Raw genomic sequence first — 6,756 nt, 5'->3', positions numbered from 1 at the left:
AAACCAAAAGAGTGCCTATGTCACGAAGAAAAAATAATCAAAATCTGGTAAATCCAGATCCCAGCTGTACTAAGGGGTGAAATGGTTGTGTCTTGGTGAGATTGAGAATCTTGACTTGATTGAGTTAGGATGCCTCTTTGTTACATGGTCTGGATAGTCCTCTGTGGGTACAAAATCTCAGTTTGGGTTCTAGACTAGCTTGATTGAGTAGTGGCTTTTTTTGTAGTACTACCTACCTCGTCACACTCCCACGAAAAGGGAACGTGATCTTGTGGGTTTTCATTCTATGCTGAAAATGACCAAGTCCAAGAACATATAAACCAATATATCTTTTGATTGTTTCAGACTTTCGAAAGCTTGCATCTTTAGTTCGGCTGTCTTCTATTTCTATGTTGAATTTGATGATCTTGCAGTTAAATATTGATTAAATTGATGGCACTTAATGTTAGATTTTTGATTATTTGTTGCGGCTTCATGTTGAATAATTGATCGCGTAAGTTACATAATCGATGTATTTAAAAAATTATGCTGGTACGTGATGTAGATCGTCTAGGCATCATTAGGTGCTGCCTAATGGCCTAAGCACTTAAGAAGGACCTGGACCACCTTGCTAGTGAAATGAGTGACTGAAAATGGTAAAGAACCTCAAAAGATATGAAAAGCAAACCAGAACGTATTGAGAAATTGAGAGAAGAAGAACAAAGTGCTACACGTTGTAGCACTTTGTTCTTCCTCTTTTTTCTCACTCAAATACAAAACTCAACAAGCAATAAAATAGACCACTATGGAACAATTAGATGGCATAACTCACTACGAAAAACTCTTCTAAGATTAAGGAATACATCTGTTTCAACTGACTAACGAACACTCCTAAAACTAAGGAACACAACTGACTAACAAACTCAACTAAGATACCTGACCCAATTCCTATAGGTTGTGCCCAATTTTTGAATCACTTCAATACTCCCCCTTGATTCATAATTGGACATGCCAAGCCTGCTCCTAAGATGACAATGCCTCATTGCTAACAAGGACTTGGTGAATATGTTTGTCAGTTGCTCATCAGTGCTGCAATACTCCAACTTAACCTCTTATGTGCTAACCAATTCACGAACATAGTGATATTTAATCTCAATATGCTTACTCCTGCTGTGCTGAACAGGATTTTTTGCTAGAGCCACTGCTGACATGCTGTCACAATAAACTACAGTTGCTTCCTTTTGTGATTTTTCCAAGCTCATCAACTTCTTGATCCACATTGACTGGCATGCTACTGAAGCCAGTGCCACATATTATGCCTTGCAAGAAAACAATGCAACACACTTTTGTTTCCTAGAACTCCAGGTCACCCCCCTGATCAAAGCCAAAAACAATTGCATGATGTACTCTTCCTATCATCCAAAGACCCTGCCCAATCACTATCTAAGAAGTCCATCAGCCTGAAATCTTCCTTTTGTGCATACCAAATGCCATAATATGTTGTCCCAGCTAAATACCTTAGAATTCTTTTAACTGCTCCAAAATGTTGTTTGCTAGGCTGATGCATGTGTCTTGACACCATTCCCATTGAATGAGCAAGATCAGGCCTATTGTGAGTGAGATACATCAATGCAACTACAAGAGTTATGAACTGTTTGCCATTTGCATAGCCAGTTCCATCATTATCTTTTAGCTTTTCATTCATGTTTATTGGAGTTCTAGCTACCTTGTACTTGGTCATTCCTATTTTTTTGAGTAATTCCTCTGCATATTTCTTCTGTGAAAGAAATATTCCATCTTCTGTCTACCTTACTTCCAATCCTAAAAAGTAGCTAAGCTTCCCAAGATCTGTCATTTCAAACTCCATCATCAATTTCTACTTAAAATATGATATAAGTGAATAAGTAGATCTCATGTAAATCATATCATCTACATATAAACAAACCACAATGCATTCCTTTGTCAGAGAGTGTATTTTACATACAATGTATGCTCAATTTCACTTCTTACAAACCCACATTGTATAAAGTATGCATTTATCTTCCTATACCAGGCTCTTGTGGCATGCTTTAGCCCATACAAGGCCTTCCTTAGCTTGTAGACTTTTGCCTTATTCTCTAGGAAAGCCAAATCCTTTTGGCTGCTCAACAAACACTTCTTCTATTAAAACCCCATTCAAGAAGGCAGATTTTACATCAAACTGAGAGACCTCCCATCTCATTTGTGCAGCAACTGAGAGAACAATTCTAATAGTCTCAAACCTTGCCACTAGAGAGAATGTTTCATCCACATCAATGCCGACTACTTGACTATAACCCTTTGCTACAAGTCTGGCCTTATGCTTTTGCATACCCCTATCTGCATGAAACTTGGTCTTTTAAATTCATTTCAGTCCTATTACATGCTTTCCTTCTAGTAGATCAACTAACTCCCAGGTCTTTTTCTTCTTAATTGCTTTAATTTCATCAGCCTTAGCCTTCCTCCACTCCTTTTTATTTGCTTCTTCAAATTTGGGGGGATCTACTGCAAATCAAGCAAATGTACACCTTGCACATACATCTGTAAGGGACCTCATCTTCCTTGGTGGAGTGCTTTCTCAACTGCTGTCTTGAGACTCACATGGTTGTCCTTCTGAACGCCTAGTGGACCGTTCAGATCTTTCACTTGAGCTTGCTAGTGTGGAAGGAGTTGAAGGTGATGACTCGGAACTTGAACTACTTTCCTGTCCCTGCTGTTCTTTCTTCTTCCACATCCAAGTTATCTGAGACGCCATTGTTTTCTCCTTTCCAATTCCATTTTTATTCTTTATTGAAGATCACATCTTTGCTAATGATTATCTTCGTACTCACTAGGTTATATAGCCTATAGGCTTTTGATTGAGATGAATAACCCACAAATATGCATTTAAAAGACTTGTCATCAAGCTTATGTCTGTTTTGTGAATGTAGAAGGGAGTATGCAATGCACCAAAATATTTTTAAGTGACAGATTGAAGGTTTGATGCCATACCATGACTAATAAGGAGTTTGATTATGAACTGCAATTGTCGGTGTTATATTGACTTAGTACACTGTGGTTGTGATAGCCTTAGCTCAAATTACATCTTTCAATTGCTTAGCCTAAATCATACTCCTTGCCATTTCTACAACTATCCTGTGTTTCCTCTCTACAACACCATTCTGCTTAGTGTATATGGTGCAGTGAGTTCTCTTTGGACTCCTTGAGACTCACAAAAGCTATTGAAAGCAGTTGGGGTAAATTATACCCCTCTATCTGTACATATGACTTTCAACTTCTTGCTACTCTCCACTTTAGTCATGGTTTTAAATTTTTTAAAGTGTTCAAAGACCTCAGACTTCTGATTCAAATAATAAACCCAATTCATCCTACTATAGTCATCTACAAACAGTAGGAATTACTTACTTCCACCTAGGCTTTATGTCTTCATGGGACCACATACATTAGCATGTACAAGTTCGAGTGATGCCTCAGGTCTGCATGCTTGTCCTCTTGGAAATGATCTTATGGTTTGCTTTCCATACACACACCCTCACATATTGATCTCTTGGTGTCAATCTGTGGGAGTCCTTCCACCATTTCCTTGTCCTTCAACAACTTGAGGTCTGGAAGATTTAAGTGACCATTCCTCAAGTGCCAAACCCTTGAGGCTTGATCTTCCTTGCTAATGAGTGAATGTTCTTCTACGTTCTTCATCTCTATAGGGAACATATAGTTCTATGTCATCAACACCTTAGTGATAAACACTCTAGTCTTGTTTTCCTTAATTTGGCACATATTATCTTCAAATAAGATTTGAGTATCCTCCAGAAACAAGTTGCCCCACACTCAATAGATTATGTGCAAGCTCTGTTGCATATAACACATTAGTAATGAGTTTGAGTTTGCCTTGATTTGTTTTGACTGCAATGGTACCTCTTCCTTCTACTTTGATATTCCTGTCATTTCCCAGTTATTGAGTCTTATGAGACTTATCTATTTCATGAAACATATCTTTGTTGCCTGATATGTGACAGAACATTCACTATCTATGAACCAAAAGCTGCTCGCATCCCTACTATTGACCTCAATAGCCATAAACAAATAAGCTTCCTCCTCTTTTGGTTCAGCTTCTTTTGCAAAATCCACTTGAAATTTTCTTTTCCTTGCAGTCCCTGGCCAAGTGACTAATTTTGTTACAACTAAAGCATCTTCTATTGTTTGCTGGCCAACCCCTTCCTTTGCCTCGATTGTTGTTTCTTCCTCTTCCCCTTGCAAATGAGCTTCTATTGTTTTGTGAAACTATGGTGGTCCTAGCTTGAAAGGCCTTCACCTCTCCTTTTTCTATAGATTTATTAATCTTGTCCTAATGAGCCAATATGGACCCCATAAGTGCTTCGAAAGATAGCTTTGACAAATTTTTAGATTCTTCTATTGCTACTACAACATGGTCAAACCTCTGTGTCAAGCTCCTTAGAATTTTTGCCACCACCGTTGCATCTAGCATTTGCTCTCCAAATAACTTAACTTGTGATTCATAATGACTTTGGCTCTTGAGAGATAATCCTGCCACCATTCTGCATCTACAGCGTTTTGAATCCCTTCTAAGTGCAGTGTTGCTATCATAGCATCAGAGATTCTGGAGAAGATTAATTCATGCAGACTTTGTTAGATAAAAAAACAAAGCTTTTTGGCAATTATTATTATTATTATTATTATTATTATTATTATTATTATTATTATTATTATCATTATTATTATTATTATTATTCCCCTTAGTTTGGCTTCATCTACTTCATTTTCAAAATACCCAATTCAACAATTTTCCACAGTTCCTATGATTTGAAGAGGGTTCACATTTTAATCCTCCAGAAATCATAGTTTTCTCTCTTGAAGACTGGTATCATGGACTGCTGCCCCAATGCTCCATTGGGAGCGATGAATCAGAAGCCAAAACTTGCTAACCTGGCTCTGATGCCACCAATGTTAGAGAAATGAGTGACTGAAAATAGTAAAGAACCTCAAAAGATATAAAAAACAAAGCAAAACGTATTGAGAAATTGAGAGAAGCAGAACCGACGTTGTAGCACTTTGTTCCTTCTCTTTTTTCTCACTCAAATACAAAACTCAACAAGCAATAAAAATACGCCACTTATGGAATGGTTAGATGGCATAACTCACTACAAAGAGCTCTCCTAAAGTTAAGGAATACATCTGCTTCAACTGACTAACAAACACTCCTAAAACTAAGGATATGCTGTAACTGATTGATAAACTCAACTAAGAGACCTGACCCAACTCCTATAGATCGTGCTCAATTTATAAATCGCTTCCAATACACCTTGAGTTGCCTTATCTCCTTGGCCATCATATTACTAATGGTTTCATAATGTCTTAAATCTTGTTTTACAGATCTTAAAGCTACAACAAAGAATTCAATCTATACCAACTAGAAAAGCAGAGGCATAATTTAATTTGAGGAGGCCTTATTAGGCAATATGTGCTCTGAGTGACTTGGCATTGAAATGTCATATCCTTATAACAGGGATGGTTCTTGATAGTTTTTTTCCCCATACATGTATTGACATTACTCTTAGATGTGGGCCTGTACATCCCAATTAATACTTGAATGCTAGGTTGCATGAATGTAAAAGTCACACATGAATTCCGTAAGCCTGGATGGTACTGAACCTGGTTCTCCTAGGATTCACTTGGTTGGAAGAATTCTTCTGATTTATAATGGCTGTAGCAAACTGAATAGTGAATGTAGAATCACCAATTCTTTTCTTGGTTGGTTTTATTTATGAGCTAGTCAGTCAGTTAAGATATCACTGAGTTATTTTGTTGGTATCTCAAAATGGTTCTTGACTGCATAACTTCTACATAAAGTTCCCTCTTTTGGTTGGTGATTCAGATTGTTATTTGTATCTGTTCTGGTTCTCTCCCACATATTTGTGCTCTAGAAGATCTAAAATACGGGTTTCAAGAAACATGTTTACTTGGAAACTGCCAAAACCCTCTGGAGACCACCCTGAATGTGATCCCAGGCCAAGTACTATTATGATATTATGATTGGGATCCATATAAAAAAAATTTATTTTCCTCTTCCAGTCCAAACATGTGAGGATTGCATTGTGGATCAGGCAAAGTTTTGTATGGGCCATACTGTAGCTCAAAAGATAGTCAATGTTGGGTGGTAGGCACAAGTAGTGGTATTGACTTTTGGTCTGACCCCTGGATCCCAGAGCCTGAAATTTTAACTTGAAATTGGTTTCAGCATTGTTATTGGTAACTCGTCTGTGCAATGGAATAATCTTCATTTTGACCTCCATGTTTTAACAAGAGATTGTTTCAGTTGGTCTTACTACACCTATAATTTATCCGAAGATAGGGAACTCTCTACATTATCTAGACAACATAGGAGGAGAGGTTAGCTTTTCAATGGAGCAAAATCTGGAAGCTGAATTTCATATCCTAACTCGAGTGGCCGATACTTCTAATGGCTATCAAGGACAGAGTGGTTATGTGTTATAACGCTTCTTGGTAACCTGCCACATTCTGCAGTTATCAGTAAATTTTGGGAGACGAGCACTGATATACTACTATTCCTCTCTCTTTGTAGCTTCACCTTGTATGGTTGCTCCATTTCTTACTTCGTCCACAGACATCCACATTGCACCAAGCAGCACTATACATTCATACTTGAAACTCATGCTCATCATCACTCAGCTCAGCTAACCTACACCAGTCTGTTTACTTCATTAACAGAAAGATAATTGG

The sequence above is a fragment of the Hakea prostrata genome, chromosome 3 (assembly GCF_041222555.1).
Source record: "Hakea prostrata isolate BN-2017 chromosome 3, UWA_Hpros_2, whole genome shotgun sequence".
Classification (NCBI taxonomy): Eukaryota; Viridiplantae; Streptophyta; class Magnoliopsida; order Proteales; family Proteaceae; genus Hakea; species Hakea prostrata.
Note: the sequence above shows the minus strand (reverse complement) of the source record.